The sequence below is a fragment of the Chrysochloris asiatica genome, unplaced genomic scaffold (assembly GCF_000296735.1).
Source record: "Chrysochloris asiatica unplaced genomic scaffold, ChrAsi1.0 scaffold00166, whole genome shotgun sequence".
In the NCBI taxonomy this organism is placed as follows: domain Eukaryota; kingdom Metazoa; phylum Chordata; class Mammalia; order Afrosoricida; family Chrysochloridae; genus Chrysochloris; species Chrysochloris asiatica.
The window spans coordinates 2,994,517-3,011,835 of record NW_006408684.1 but is presented as its reverse complement, the minus strand read 5'-3'; positions in this window follow the sequence as shown (position 1 = coordinate 3,011,835).

The following is a 17,319-nucleotide window of genomic DNA, read 5'->3' as shown; positions in this document are numbered from 1 at the left end:
GCACCACACCAGGATTCTTTAAACCCACTAAGTCAGTTCATATTATTGTTCATGAACTATGAACTTTATTTTCAGGTTGGAACTGTTGGATACAAGGCAAGAGGCCAAGTCAGTACTGGTCTTGAGAGTCTCATGGTCTCAGCCTCATTTAGGAGGAAAGGGTAGATGTGGAAATCACTTAGATAGCAGTATAGCCCAGCCTGTGCCTCTCTATACAAGGACATGGAGACATCAGGCTGCATGACTAACTTGGGCCAATTTTAGAAAGATAAATGAAATTTGGAAGGGCAAATTAGAGAAGAGAGGGTTTTCTTGTGTTACACACACAGAAAAAGCACCATCAAAATAAAGCAACAGACTATGTGGGAGCAATGGCAGGTGAATACTACAGTCCTAAGTACACTGAGAATGCATAATTAATTAAGACTCTCACAGTAGCAAGTTAATGGGAACCCCTCTGTTTTGAATTGAATTGTGAACAGTCAGGAAATAGTCTAACTCCTAACTTCAACCATCAGTACTCATGGAAGCAGCAGTCAAGAAATCAAACGACATATTGCATTAGGCAAATCTGCTGCACAAGACCTTTCTAAAGTGTTGAAGAGCAAAGATATCAACTTAAGACTATGGTGCACGTGACCCAAGTCATAGTGTTCCCAGTAACCTCATATGCATGCAAAAGCTGGACAGTGAATAAGGAAGATCGTAGAAGAATTGATGCCTTTGAGTTGTGGTGTTGGAGGAGAATACTGAGGGTGCCATGGACTGCCAAAAGAACCAATAGATCTGTGTTGGAAGAAGTGCAGCCAGAGTGTTCCTTGGAGGCCAAAATGGCCAAACTTCATCTCTCATACTTTGGACATACTGTCAGGAGGGAACAGTTGCTGGAGAAGGATATCATGTTTGCTAAGGTGGAGGGTCAGAGAAAAAGAGGAAGACCCCCAACGAGATGGATTGGCCAAGATGGACTCAAGCGAGGCAACAGTAGTAAAGTTGGCCCAGGATCGGGCAGTGTTTTATTCTGCTGTGCATAAGGTCACTATGGGTTGGTACCGACTCGATGGCACCTAACAACAACAACCTCTGTACCTGTGAATGATGACCCTCTTTGGAAATAGAACTTTTATTTTTTATGTTAATGAGGTCACACTGGATCCTAGACTTAATCTTTCTTGAGTGGTATTTTATAAAAAGATAAAGTAGATATGGAGACACACATACAGCGGAAAACATCATGTGACCATGGAGGCAGATGTACCTATAAGTAATAATGGAACACCAAGGATTGTGAGTGAATGCTGGTGTGTCAGTTTGTCATATCATGGTGATTTGCATGTTGCTGTGATGCTGGAAGGTAGACCATTGATATTTTAAATACCAGCAGGGTCATCTATAGTGAAAAGGTTTCAGCAGAATTTACAGACTAAGACAGACTAGGAAGAAGGAGTGGCAGGCCACTTCTAAAGGGTTAGCTACTGAAAACCTGATGAATAGCAATATAACACTTTCAGATTCATGAAAACATTATGAATAGTAGGAGAACATTGTCAGATATACGTACAGAAGATGAGCCCCTCAGGTTTGAAGTCACTCAAAATACAACTGTGGAAGAGCTAAGTCCTCAAAGCAGAATTGGCCATCATGATATGAATGAAGTAAAGCTTTGGGGACCTTCATTTACTGATGGGGTACAACTCAAAAAGAACATAGACAACTGCAAACATCCATTGACAATCTGAACATAAAATGTACGAAGTATGAATCTAAGAAAATTGGTAGTTGTCAAAAATCAAATGGAATGCATAAAGGTCAATATCCTAGGGACCAGTAAACTAAAATGAAGTCCTGGTATGGCACTTTAGGATAAAGTACTGGAATGCAATATTGGTTTGAAGTGCAAGGTCAGTGGTTCCAACCCACTAGCTGCTGCTCAGGAACCCTATACAAGGTCACTATGAATTGAAACCAACTCGACGGCCCTCAACAACAACAACAGCAGTGAGCTAAAATGGATTAATATTGGTCATTTTGAATCAGATAATCATATGGTTTACTATGCAGGGCACATCAAATTGAAAAGGAATGGCATCACATTCATTGTTTAAAAAAATAATCTTTCAAGATCTATCTTGTAGTACAATGCTGTTTGTGATAGGATAATATTCATATTCCTACATGGAAGACTAGTTAATACCACTGTTATTCTAATTTATGTACCAATAATTAAAGTCAATATTGATGAAATTGAAGAATTTTACCAACTTCTTCAGTCAGAAATTGATCAAACTTGCAATTGAGATGCATTGATGATTACTGGTGATTGGAGTGTGAAAGTTGGAAATAAAGAGGAAGGATCATTAGTTGTAAAATATGGTCTTGATGATAGAAATGATTCTGGAAATTACATGATAGAATTTTGCACATTCTTTTTTACAACATAAAAGGTGACCTCACTTGATTTAATTTAGAGACGCTCATCAGCAGCATCCAAAACAAAACCAGGAACCGAATGTGGATCAGATGAACATCAATTGCTGATCTGCAAGCTCAGGCTAAAGCTGAAAAACAAAAACAAAAAACAAAAAACAAGTCCATGAGAGCCAAATTATATATCTGGTGGGATATAGCCCACCTGAATTTAGAGACTATTTCAACAACAGATTTCACTTATTAGTTATAAATGACTGAAGACCACAGGAGTTGTGGGATAACATTTAGAACATCATACATGAGTCAAGCAAAAGGTAATTAAAAAGACAGGAAATACAGAAAAACCAAAAATAGATGTCAAAAGAGACTCTGAAACATGCTCTTGAACTTAGGGATGCTAAAGTGACTGGAAGAAATGATGAAGTAAAAGAGCTGAACAAAATATTTCAAAGGGCAGCTTGAGAAGATAAAGTATTATAACGAAATGTGCAAACATCTGGAGTTAGAAAACCAAAAAAGGAAGTACGTGCTCAGCATGTACTTATGAAGCTGAAAGAGCTGAAGAAAAAATTCAAGCCTTGACTTGAAAGTTTGAAGGACTCCATGGACAAAATATTGAATGATACAGAAAGCATCAAATGAAGATGGACCAAATCCAGAGTCAGTGTACCAAAAAGAAATGGTTGCTATTCAGCCATTTCAAGAAGTAGCATATAATCAAGAACCAATGGTACTGGTGAAAAATAAGGCTCCCAGAATTGACAGAAAACAAATTGAACTGTTTCAACAAACTGAAACAGCAATGGAGATGCTCAGTTATCTATGCCAAGAGATTTGGAAGACCTGGCCAACTGGTTGGAAGAGATCCATATTTGTGCCCATTCCAAAGAGAAGTGACCTTGCTGAATGTGGAAACTGTTGATCAATATCATTAAAATCACATGCAAGTCAACTTTTGCTGAAGATAATTAAAAAATTGTTGCAATAGTATATTGGCAGGGAGCTTCGATAAGTTCAAGTTGGATCCAAAGGATAATGTGGAATGAAGGGTACCATTGTTGATGTCAGATGAATCTTGACTGAAAGCAGAGAAAGATGCTTACTTGTGCTTTATGGACTGTGCAAAAGCTTTCAACTGTGTGGATCATGATAAACAATGTATAACATTGTGAAGAATGGATAATCCAGAATATTTCATTTTGCTTATGAGGAAGCTTACATAGACTAAGAGGCAGTTGTTCAAACAGAACAAGGGGATACTGAATGGTTTTAAATCAGGAAATGTGTGTGTCAGAGTTGTATCCTTTTACCATACTTCTTTAAACTGTATGTTGAGCAAATAATTTGAGAAACTGGATTATATGAAGAAGTAGGTAACATCAGGATTAGAGGAAGACTCATTACCAACATGATATATGCAGATATAAAACTTTGTTTGCTGGAAGGGAATTGAAATAGAAGTACTTGCTGATGAAGATCAAAGACTACAGCCTTCAGTATGGATTATACCTCAGTGTAAAGAAAAACAAAATCCTCACAACTGGATCAGTAAATAATGTCATGATTAATAGAGAAAAGATTGAAGTTGTCAAATACTTAATTTTGCTTAGATTCACAATCAGCACCCATGGAAGTAGTAGTCAAGAGATCAAAGAATGTATTATGTTAAGCAAATCTGCTGTACAAGGCCTCTTTAAAGAGCAAAGATATCAATTTGAGGACTAAGATGTGCCTGACCTAAGTCATGGTATTTTCAGTAGTTTCCTATGCATGTGAAATTGGACAACGAATGAGGAAGACCAGAGAAGAATTGATGTATTTGAGTTATGGTGTTGAAGAAGAATATGAAAAGTACTATAGACTGCCAGAAGAACAAACAGATCTCTATTGGAAGAAATACAGCCAGAATGCTCTTTAAAAGTCAAGTTTGCAAGACTTCGTCTCTCAGACTTTAGGTATGCTATCAGGAGGGACAAGTCCCCCGAGAAGGACGTCATGCTCAGTAAAGTGGAGTGTCGGCTAAAAAGAGGAGGACCCTCAATGTGATGGATTCAGACAGCAGTAGCATTAGGTTCAATCATAGCAATTGTGAGGATGGCGTAGGACCAGGCACTGTTTTGCTCTGTTGTATAGAGTGTTGTTAGGGTTGGAACTGACTTGAGGACACCTAACAACAACAAGAAGGAATTTCAGCAGATACCAGAAAATAGGAAAGAGGTCTACAAAAGTAATTGCCATGGTCAAGATCCTGATTTGGACTTTTAGCCTCCAGAAATGTGAGAAAATACATTTCTGATCTATAAAGTCACCTACTCTGTAATCTTTTGTTATGGCAGTCCTAAGAAAATAAGGCAGAATTTGGTACCAGAAATGGGGTACTGCCCTGACAAATTCCTAGAATATTAAAGGGATTTTGAAATGGGGGAATTTTTGTTTGTTTCATAGTAAAAGCCTAGGTAACTTTGAGGAGATTGTTGGTAGAATTATGGAAATTAAGGATGATTCTGATGAGGGCTCAGAAAGAAATGAGGACCCCTATAGAAAAAAAGCTTCTAATGTCATGAACAGAATGTTGTTATTAATATGGATATTAAGTGTGCTTCTGTTAATACTTGAAAAGGAAACTGTGACCATATTAATTGGCATTAGAGGAAAGGTCCACCTTTATTATAAAGCGAGAAAGAGCTTGTCTGACTTATGCTCATATATTTTATGGAAGATAGAACTTGTAATTAAAACAATCAGATATATGAATAGATTTCAAATATTTAAAGAATGTCTTAAAGGGGAAGCCTGGTTTCCCTTTGGTGCTTATAGTAAAATACAGGAGAAAGGAAATAGATTGAGAAATGAACTGCACAAAAAGAAATCAGTGCTTGAAAAATTTGAAGATTCTACTGTGAAACTGCCAGCTGCTCCGAGGGAGAAAGATGAGGCTTTCTGCTCCCGTAAAGATTTACAGCCTCGGAAACCCTGTTCAGGGTCACTATGGGTCAGAACTGACTCGACAGCACTTAACAACAACAACAACAACAACAACTGTGAAAATTAAGGGAGCGAAAGACACTGGGTTGTGATAAGACTACAGTTTTCTTACAAGAAATGCCTCAGCAGAAACACTCTCAGCTTAACAAAATTGAGTCCAGGGGGTGAGGCCAACACACAGATGGGTAGAGAACAGAAGACTATTTTCAAGTCTTGTGATGTAATGAAATTTGTCTTATTGAGTTTAGGACTAGCTTGGTACTTGTGACCCCTTCTTTCCCTCCAGCTTCTTTCTGAATAGAAATGTTTACCTTGTGTCTACGGAGCCCTGATAGCGTAATGGATTATGAGGTGGGCTGCTAACTGCAAAGTCAGTAGTACAAAGTACCAGCCGTTCCAAAATAGAATAATGAGGCTCTCCATTCCCATAAAGACTTATAGCCTCTGAAACCCTATACAAAGTCACTGTGAGTCAGAACCAAATAGGTGGCACACAACTCCCGCCATCACCTACTAATGTGTGCTCCACTTCTTTGTACTTCAGATGAAAATAATTTGTATTCTAGGTTTCTACACAAATGGAGAGCAATTTTGTCCCAAGATGGACCAGTGTTTCATCCATATCTAATTTAGATATTTCAGAAGGTGATATTTTTGAACTGGAATGAGTTAAGGCTTTTGAGGATGCTGAGATGGGATGAAGGACATTAATCTGAGGGTGTGTTTTGGATTGAATTGTGTCTTTATTTTGAAAGCTATGTTGAAGTCCTGACAATGTGACTTGTTTGGAAATAGGAGTTTACTTTTGTTATGGTAATGAAGACATACCATAGTAGGTTGTGTCAAAGCCTAAATGCACAGAGAGACACCAAAAATTAGTGTACCAGTATATATTTGTTGTGATTAGATGCTATTTGAACCAAGCAGTACCAACCTGAAGGTATTAGGGAGACACTAAAAAGAAGAGATAGTGAAAGCATTTTACATAGAAGTGAGGCTAAGGCAAAACTATCTTCTCTAGATTGCTTACTAGACTATTATTTGGCTTGAAGATGACTGTAGGAAAACACTTCCTTAAAGGCTCAAGGTTCAAAAGGAAACCTAGGGCAAAAGGCATGAGTGAATCTCCTCCATGGACTCAGAAATCTGGGTTCTAAGAGAATTAAAAGTTTCTCAGTTGTATTTGAAACATAATCCCATCTGAGTTGTGTTATATGTATATATCTCACAAAAAGACACAGGGGGAAACAGCTTTTAATAATGAAGGTAAAGTCATCTCTAAGCAGCAATGGAATGCTGGCATTCCACCAGAAACTAGGAAATAGTCCTATGTTGTTGTCTGTTGTTAAGTGCCATTGAGTTGGTTCTGACACATAGCAACCCTGTATAGGGTTTTCCGAGGAGCGACTGGTGGATCTGAACTGCCAACCTTATGGTTCAAACCAATATCGAACTTGAGCCCTTATACTACAGTGCCACACCAGGACTCTCAGAAATACACCTATAGCAAGAATCAAAATGGCAGCCTTAGGAAACTAAGGCACTGTTTAACTTGAAATAGTTCAAACATTCATGTGTTTGAAGGGCTTCAGCATGGAAATGAATTGTTCATTTTCCCTTGCTTTCTTTTATCCTGGTTGTGTTCTTAAGTGATTTTTTCCTGTGGTGTAAAAGTTGGCAGTTCCGATTCTATAAAATCCATGAAATTTATAACTTCAGAATTGAGAGAGTCCCTCTTCCTTCTCCTGGCATCTTTATAAATCCTTGAGTAAGAACTCTGATGGGTGACTTATTCAATCCTGGCCCAATCACCACCCTGGCCTGACCACCACATCTCTAGGAAATGAGGGCTTCTCTGATTGATCACCATGGCAATGAAGCCCCCTTGGTGGGAGAGGAGCACTGCACTCCTAGGAGCAAAAGATGTGGCAATCTGCTTCTGTAACGATCACATGCAGTCTTGGGAAGCCCTATGGGGCAGTTTGACTCTGTCCTCTAGGGTCACTATGAGTTGGAATGGACTCACTGACAGTGAATGGGATGGAGAATTCAGAGGCTCAGTGGTAGAATCCACTCCTTCCATGAAGCAGTCCTTCACTTAATTCCTGCCCAATGCACCTCATGCAAGCCACCACCCTCTGTCAGCGAAGTCCTCCATATTGTTCTGATGTTGATCAAGTTTCCATGGAGCTTCTAGACCAAGATGATCTAGGAAGAGAAGTCTAGTAGTGTTTACTTAAACAGCCATTGAAACCCTATGAGTCATAAAAATCTGAGATGCAATTGATCAGTGGGATGAAACACTACTGGGGAATATTTTGTTTTGATGTCTATGGGGTCACCATGAGTTAGGGATAGACTTGATGACAGTTAACAACACTAATAGTCAGATCTATGGAGTCCTGGTGTGGTGCTGTGAGTTAATGGGCTGGACTGCAAGGTCAGTTTGAACTGCAAGGTCGGTGGTTCAAGCTCACCAGCCATCCCTCAGAAACCCTATACAGGATCTCTATGAGTCAGAACCAACTCTATGGCACTTAACAACAATAACAACATAAGGATCAATGTAGGAGAGAATCAGTTCTAAAAGGCAGAGAGGCACGAAGCTAGCTGAAAAAGTAGTAATAATAATAATCGTAAAAAAATAAGCACTATCTCCCTCCAGGAGTTGTGAAGCAAATGTTAACTGTGTCCTCTGAAAAAGCAACTTTGGTAAGGTGGGTCAGGGTGGATCCTGAGAGCCTGTGAGGAGGTAGAGGCATTGGGATACAGAACTCCAGAGAAGAGTTTAGCCATGAGTGAGTGTGGTACAGGTCACGAGGAAGCTGTTAGGAAACCATTCAGCCTAAGTTGTTAGCAAGTCTGTTTGTAAACCCTCCTGGGAGTATCTGCAATTTAAAATAAATAAGTGGAGGAGGGCAGTGTTTAATAGGAAGTCTGGGTTTTTGAGAGAGGAATTTTAGGAGTATGGGTGCGTTAGACGGATTGCACTAATGATCCCAATCCTGCACCTCTCCCTGTCACCTTCTATGCTGTGTAACCTTGTGATGCCCTTCCTTTTCTCACTCTGACTCTGAGCCTGGTCATGTTACCAGCTTTGTCCAATGGGATGTCAGCACACTTGATATAAGCAGAGGCTTGGAAAGTGCTTACAGATTTTCAAGTGTGCGATTGCTCTTCTGCTGTGGTCCTGAGGATGTACCAAGACTAACCTGCTGGAATAATACTAAGTCTCCCTGGTGTTCCTAGTTGAGGGTTTCATTTACTAGACATCAGCCAGCCCAACCTCAAGACATCAAGTAAATACTACCCCAAACCCTAGAGCCTCCCAGGTGATCCCTGGCAGTTGAGTGGGAGTACACTTCTGAGATCAGCTGACCCCTGCAGACTCATGTGCTAAATAAATGGAACTTGTTGAATGTCTCTGAGGTTTTGCGATTGTTGGTTATTTGTTTTTGTTGTGGTTGTTATTATTTGTGATTGTTGGTTACCTTTGCTGCATTTTCACAGCAAAGGTAAAGGATATAATGGCAGCTGTCACGCTGTGACACATAAAAAGCCACCTTCTCCATCTGGGTTGTTGTTGTTATATGCCATGAAGTCGGTTCCAACTCATAGCGACCCTGTACACAGTTTCCAAGGCTGTAAATCTTAATGGGAGCAGAAAGCCTCATCTTTCTCCTGCAGAACAGCTGGTAGTTTTGAACTGCTGACCGTGAGATTAGCAGCCTGATTTGTAACTACTATGTTACCAGATTGAAATTTCACTTCTGGTGAATATTGTTTTCGAATGTTAACTTCCCAAGAACCCAAAATGAAGGAAATGTCCTTCCCTTATAAATCTAGAACAAATGTGAATAAGAGGTCCGTCTCATTTTCTAATTCTGCAGTCCATATCTGAGTTGTAAGAAGTGTACTTTGGAACACTTGGTTCTGGCAGTGAGTCCTACAGAAACAGTACTAGATAAAGAGTATGGAGACACGAGCCTTTGATGCAGTTTGTTTGGTTGTTACTGTTTTATGCTTGTTCTATAAAATGGGGGATTCCATACAATAAGCACTGGACTGCAAACCACAAAATTGGCAGTTTGAGCCCACCGGCTTCTTCTCAGGAGAAAGATGAGGCTTTCTTTTTCTCCCGCAAAGATGTAAAACCTCAGAAACCATATACAGGCTTGTTATGAGTTGGAACGGACTCAACAGCACATAACAACAAAAAGTAGTGGAGAGGTGGTTTAGAAGTTTGATTTCTGATCATCTCAGAGGATCAATTTTGATATCATGCACAAATCCTATAAAAAGGGATGGGAAATCATAGACTTCACCAGAAGCATTTGAATTGTCAAGAACATAGTCTGTTTCCCAGGTTATATCAAACAGCCCTACTCCTCCCCAAAATATAAGCTCAGGGAGCAGAAATCTGAATTTTCTTATGCTAGGATTTTTCTACTCAGTCCGTGTATGGACTGAGAAGTGTGGTGCTGTAGGATCAGTACTGGACTGATTGGCAGTTCAAACCCACCAGCTGCTCCTCGGAAACCCTATACAGAGTTGCTATGAGTTGGAACCAACTCAATGGGACGTAACAACAACAATAGGCCTGTATATATATTCTAATCAAAAGGTCATTTCAACAATTTTTATAATACTAGTGAATGGAAGGACTTGTGGTGTGGCACTGTAGGCTCAGCACTGGACTTCAAACCACAAGGACAGCCATTCAAACCCACCAGCTGCTCCTCTGAAACCCTATACGGGGTCACTATGAGTCAGAATTAACTCGACGACACTTAACAACAGACCTGTACTTAGATGACACAAAGAGTTAAGCACTTGACTATTAACTGAAAACTTGGCATTTTGAACCTGATACTCAGAGGTGTCTTTGGAGTTATGAATCGGACTGCTAACCTCAAGGTCAGCAGTTCGAAACTACCAGCTGTTCCGCAGGAGAAAGATGAGGCTTTCTGCTCCTGTAAAGATTTACGGCCTCGGAAACCGTGTGCAGGGTCAGAGTCAGAACTGACTCCATGGTACTTAACAACAACAGCCCAGAAAATCAGTCATTGAAAAGCTATGGAGCATAGTTCTACACTGGCACACATGGGGTCACCATGAAATGGAGTTGATAGCAGATGATTTGGTTTTATTGTTTTGTTTAGGCTTGAAAAGCATCTTGTACAGTGTCTGGAACACAAGGAGCTGTGAAGCAAATGTTAACTATGTCCTTCTCTGTCTCTTTTTGCTCTTTAAAAGTTTTTCATCCTATGACTTGAAACTTGACAATAGTTTCTATGCCTTGTCTCTTAAGGCTCATTTAAGTTTTGCTTTGTGGGCAAATGAACCCGTTCAAAGCCTAAATGGAGTGCCAGCTGGGAATCCCAAAATGAGTCAGGAAATGATCCAGCTATGAGCAACTCAAAGTGTGATGGAGGGATGTGTAAACAGATAATTATCAAACAAAAAGGGTTCGTGCTATGAGCAAAGTATAAATCATGTGCTATGTGGACCTATGGGAACCATGAACTCTCAGGACTTGGGTGGCTTCACAGGGTGGAACTTGAAGGATGAGGATGAGTTAGTGAGGGGCCCAAAAGATGGAAAAACATTAGAAGCAGAAGGAACTGCATGACTGAAGGCATTAGGGTGTGTGCGGGAGCAGGGTGAGAGCAAGAGTAAAGAATGACTCCAGACTGCAAAGGTCTGACATAGTGTTAAGTTTGGTCTTCATCTCAAGGCACACAGAGAGCCAGCATGTCTATACAAGAGCGTGCTGGATCTAAACACCAGGTCTTTAGTGCTGCCACTGGCCAGAGCCCCCCAGTTATGGAGGAGTAAGTACTGGTCAAGTCTGGTAGAGGCCAAGAGCACCACAGAGCTGACCCTGTGAGGTGGAGGACAGGCTACAGGTTGGGAAAAAATGAGTCAGGAAGACAAATAGGTCTGGGCTTGAACTAAAGTTGAAACATTTGCAAAGATGGAGGAGAAGGGATGGACTCACAGTAAAACAGCTTGCTAAAATCTTTGAGACCATACCTACCAGTAGTTTAGGGAGAAAAAACAAAACAAAAACTCCTTTTCCAAATATAAAATGAGGGCAGTGATCATACATCCCTGTTCTTAGAGCAGAAAGAGGCACCTTCAAATGACACTGGCCAGGAGTACCGATGTAGCACTCCACTGCAAGGTCGGTTTGAACTTCAAGGTGGGCAGTTCAAACTCACCAACTGCTCCTCAAAACCCTATACAGAGTTACTATGAGTCAGATCTAACTCAGTGGCACTCACAACAACAACATGACCAGGAAGGGATAGAGGATGCATTTTCTAGGTGGTACACAATCTACATGTGGAGTCTTATTTAACTTTCATTCAAAACTATGCAGTAGAAAGTGTTATTTCCATCTGAAGTTTACGAAGGTCCAGCATCCTTCCCTGTGCCACAAGCTCTTTAGTTAATTACAGATCTTGAACTTTAGTCCCAGTCTCCATAATTTCAGTTCTGTAGGCTTTTTCTTAACCAGAATGCTAATAATTACATATTGCAAATTTAATAAGGAAAACAAAGTCCCTGATCTTCAGATGATTGACATACTCACTTTAGAGTTTATCTTTATTATTTAAAAAGAAAACTTTAGGTTTTAAATGGACTAGATAGCTGTAAAAGGTCATAGGCTTCTCTGAACCAAGTAGAGACATTATTTGTGACTATCAATAATCATTTTATTATTACTGTAATTAAAGATCTCATTCTCTCCTATCTAGCAGTCTCAGAGAAATAAATCTTCCAATTATCTTCACTTTCAGGTCGTTTACTCTTTTTTTTTTTTTTTTTCAAAATATCTCTAATTATCACTCTTGCTATTGCTACAAGTATAATCAACTTGCATAAATTAGATTCTATTCTTAGCCTTCATTTAGCTATCCCCCCATCTTTTTTCTAGCACTTTGTATGTTATGGTGACAAATTCTAAGCTAACACATCTATTTGACACACAACCCAAACTGAAGGGACCAAACTAAAATAATATATTTACATAGAATTTGACTCAGAATTGTCTAAACACACTGAAGAACAAAGATGATATCTTCTCCCATATAATACAGTCCCTCCCCTATCATCCTAATAATATTAGAATTATGCTAATTATCCTAACTCATTAGTATATCTCATTCTACTAAATACTAACCCTAGTAATTGTTATGTTTAAGGAATTAATAAATCATTAATTCATTCATTTAACAATTACCAAATTCCTTCTATGTTTCAGACTCTACTTTCAGGGTGATGGGCATCAAAGGGGAAAAATGAGACACCTTTCCTAAAGGTATGATACTGAGAGTTATTGTGAGGAAACACTTACACCCCATAGTCTAAACAATTAGAAGCAGTGTAAGGCAGCATCTAATTGAGTGCTAAGCAGTGAGGGCTGCAAGTATGACTGGGATCACAAAAGGAGACAGGTGCTGAGGATGGGAAGCTGGCGAGGCAATGGAGCCAGGAAGGGTGCAGGTTTCTGAATAATATGGTAGGAAGGCCTTAGGGCTGGGACTGGATGGTGGGAGAGGATGCCTAAAGGTAGGGGCTCACCTGGAAGAAAAGATTTTTTAAATTTTTTATAAAGAAGCAGCGTGACTTGGGTTGGTTCTTCCCTTGCTGATGTTAGTTTCATTGTGTTTCACTTTCTCAAGAAAACCATAGAGAACTATTACTGTTATTAGGTGCTGTGGAGTCAGTTCCAACTCATAGTGACCCTGTGTACAACAGAACTAAACACTGCCCAGTTCTGCACCACCCTCATACTCATATCTGTTTGAGTCCATTGCTGCAGCCACTGTGTCAGTCCAACTTGTTGAGGGTTTTCCTCTTTTTTGCTGACCCTGACCCTCTACTTTATAAAGCAATTCTCCAGGAACTGGTTCCTCCTGACAGCATGTCCAAAGTATGTGATATGAAGTCTCACCATTCTTGCTTCTAAGGAACATTCTGGCCGTACTTCTTCCAAGATAGATTTGCTTGCTCTTCTGGCAGTCTGTGGCATTTTAATATTCTTTACCAATGCTGTAATTCTAAGGCATCAATTCTTCTTCAATTTTCTTTATTCATTGTCTATCTTTTGCATGCATATGAGTCAATTGAAACTATGAGGGGCTTCAACAAGTTTGTGGAAAAATGAAAGTAAAGATAATGGAATGTTTCCATGAACTTTTAAAAGCCCCCTCATACCACGTCTTGATCCATATATACTTCAGTCTTCTAACTGGTATTTTTGTTTTCCAACAATTTAAAGAGAGCTTTTACAAAAGATTTTCTCTGTACATCATTTGATTTATTATCTGCTACTTCCATGAGCATAGATTATGGATGCAAGTAAAATGAAATCCTTGACAACTTTAATCTTTTTTTTTCATATATCATGATGTTGCTTATTGGTCCATTTGTGAGGATTTTTGTTTTGTACACATTGATTTGTAATCTGTACTGAAGATTATAGCTTTTGGTTTTCATCAGTAAGTGCTTCAAGTCATCTTTGCTTTTAGTAGGCAAAGTTATGCCATTGCATATTGTTAATTGGAGTCTTCCTCTGATCCTGATGCTGTATTATACAGCCCAGCTTCTTGGACTATTTACTTACTTTACAGTTTGAATAAATATGGTGGAATGATACAACCCTGAGACTTACCTTCTCTCATTTTAGGCAACATAGTATTCCCTTGTTCTGTTCAAATGACTGCCACTTGGTCTATGTATAGGTTCCACATGAGCATGATGAAGTCTTCTGGAATTCCCATTCTTCACAATATTTCTATCATTTGCTTTTATTCACACACTTGAATGACTTTGCATAGTCTATAAAACACAGGTAAATATCATTTTCATAGTCTTTACTTTTTTAACCAAGAGCCATTTAATATCAGCAATGATAGACCTCATTCCTCATCCTCTTCTGAATCTGGCTTGAATTTCTGGCAGCTTTCTTTGGATGTACCACTACAACCAGTTTTGAATGATCTTCAGTAAAAATTTACTTTTGTTTGATATTAATGATATTGCATGATAATTTCTACATTCCTTGGGTCACTTTTCTTTGGAATGGGCATGAATATGTATCTTTTCCAAATTCCTTGACATAGATGAGTGAGCACCTCCACAGCTGCATCCATTTATTGAAACATTTCAGTTGGTACTTACGCTATTTGTACAATTCATTAATCTATCAACAGAATTGATTTAATATACAAAACTCAGAATCATCCTACAAATCCCTTCTTAAGTGTCCTTTGGAGTTAGTTTCAGAATTCTACTACTGAAATCAGTGTGGCCAGGACTGAAAGTACCATGGACTACCAAAAGAACAAACAGATCTGTGTTGGAAGAAGAACAGCCAGAATGCTCCTTGGAAGCCAGAATGGCCAGGCTTCATCTCTCATATTTTGGTCATAGTATCAGGAGGGACCAGTCAGTGGTGAAGGATATCGTGTTTGGTAAAGTGGAGGGTCGGAGAAAAAGAGGAAGACTGCCAATGAGATGGATTGGCACAGCGGTGGCAGTGATGGACTCAGGCGTAGCAACGATTGTGAGGTTGGCTCAGGACCGGGCAGTGTTTCGTTCTGTTGTGCATAGGGTCACTATGAGTCGGTACCTACTCCATGGCACCTAGTGACAACAACAAGAAGGGTTGGTTTGATATACAATGAAACTATTGTAGAACTATCATCATGAATAATGGTAACAATCATCAATTGTATAGCACCTACTGTGTGTTAGCACCTCTTTGAGGTTCATTCCATATACTAGCAACAATCCTGCTATTATTCATCTTGCAAACCATAGTTTTATATTTGGGATTGCTGTGGCTTGAGAGCTTGTGTGAGGCTGGAGAGGGTTTGGATATAGATCTGTCTGATGTTCAGTAAATGTAAGATTTACACCTCTCTTTTTCATGCTGAAGCATTTAAATAAAAGGATAAGGTGCTCTGGAGAGGTTCATTTTTCTGTGTAACAAGAAGGCAGAGAAACACCCCGCTTAGCTAATGGCATTGCATTTCCTTTGGAGTTGCCTTGGACCCACCAGCCGGTTATGGCCTAGAACAGCAAGAGCATCAGTTACATTCCAGAAGGACTTTTGTATCAGGAAGGCATTTACCACCATTTACATGCCTGGTCTTAAATTAGGCTGTCAGCAGATTAGTTCATTCACTTATTTGGGGGCACACTTTGCAGCCAGCTCAGCTTGGTGACTTCATCAGTTTGCAGCTCCTAAAGTTTGATCTTAGATAAAAATAGGGAATACACTCAGAGGTTTCTGTTTTCAAATATTTTGTGCTTAATCATGCCCAATTTTGGGTAATGGGCTCTCTGCCTGGCAGCTCCCACAGCCCCCATCCTATAAGGCCAATTCAGGTGTCTTGTTTCTATGGTAACAGTCTCTGTCCCTGCCTCCTCTGTGTTCCTGAACAGTATTATTGCCTTGGTTTTATCTCTTATTGCTGTGTCAGGGAGCAAGTCATTTGCATAAGCCTCTCTCCTGTCCCAAGAGGGTGACACAACTAAAATGTGGGCAAGAAGCTGCTGGACCATACACTGAGCAGAATGGGTGTATCCATGCTCAGAAAACAAATGAAGTCCTTTTACAGATTCTACATACAGTCATTCCTATTCCCTTTCCCTACAAAGGGTGGATGAGTCTGTCTGGTTGAGGTTTGTATCTAGTCAGAAACCCTACCCTTCTGAAGGGGACTGTTTAAAAGATGTGACATTCCCTGATATTTCCCACTCAGAGGCCTCTGTGTGACCTAGAACAATAAAGATAATTGGTCTGCATATTTTCATGGTTGCCATAGGTTAACTGATCTGTGCTCTCTTTCCCTTCACTCTTGGCCCAATCATTGCAGACACTGCATGTTGCTCTTGGGCCACACACCAACTCCTCCTTGCCCATTTGGCTCCATCTTTACTCATTGGCCCTAGATTCCTCCTTCTCTGTTGGGTTCTTCTCATGCAACCAATCAGCAAGTCATACTGATGAAGTCCATCCTTGAGGATTTGTTCTGTCCTCCATCTCTTCTCTCTCACCTAGATTTTGGTTTTCTAACAGTGTGTTACCTTGTTCCTCTCTAATTTCTTGTTCATCCTATATTCATAGTGAACTTGCTAAACCTATATTCACAGTATGAACATTGTCCTTTCTTAAAATCCATATGGAGTCCTGGTATGGCCCTATAGGGTAAGCACTGAACTGCTAACCACAAGATCAGCAGTTCAAACTCACTGTGGAAACCCTACACAGTGTCACTATGAGTCAGAACTGACTTGAAGGCACTTAACAACAAGAAGATCCACCTGTATGTCAATTTGTCATACTGTGGTGGCTTGAATGTTGCTGTAACACTGGAAGCTATGCTACTGGAGTTTCATAGGCTAGCAAGTTCATCCATAGTGGACAGGTTTCAGTGGAGCTTCCAGACTAAGAACAAATTAGGAAGAAAGAATAAGCGGTCCACTTCTGAGGAATTAGTCACTAAAAACCTTATAAATAGCAGCAGAATATTGTCTGATATAGTGCCAGAATATGAGCAGCTCTGGTTGGAAGGCATTCAAAATACAACTGAGGAAGAGCTGCCTCCTCAAAGTAGTAGTCCTCAAACTGACGTCTTTGTTCTTCCACACTCTAAATAGGTTTTGTGCAGCAGATATGCTTAGTGCAATACATTGTTTAATTTCTTGACTGCTGCTTATGGGAGTGTTGGTAGTGGATCTGAGCAAAATGAAGTCTTTGAAAGCTTCTATCTTTCCTCCATTTATATGGATGTTATTTATTTGTCCAGTGGTGAGGAATGTTCTTTTCTTTACATTAAGATGCAACCCATACTGAAGCCTGTGGTCTTTGATCTTCATCAGTAA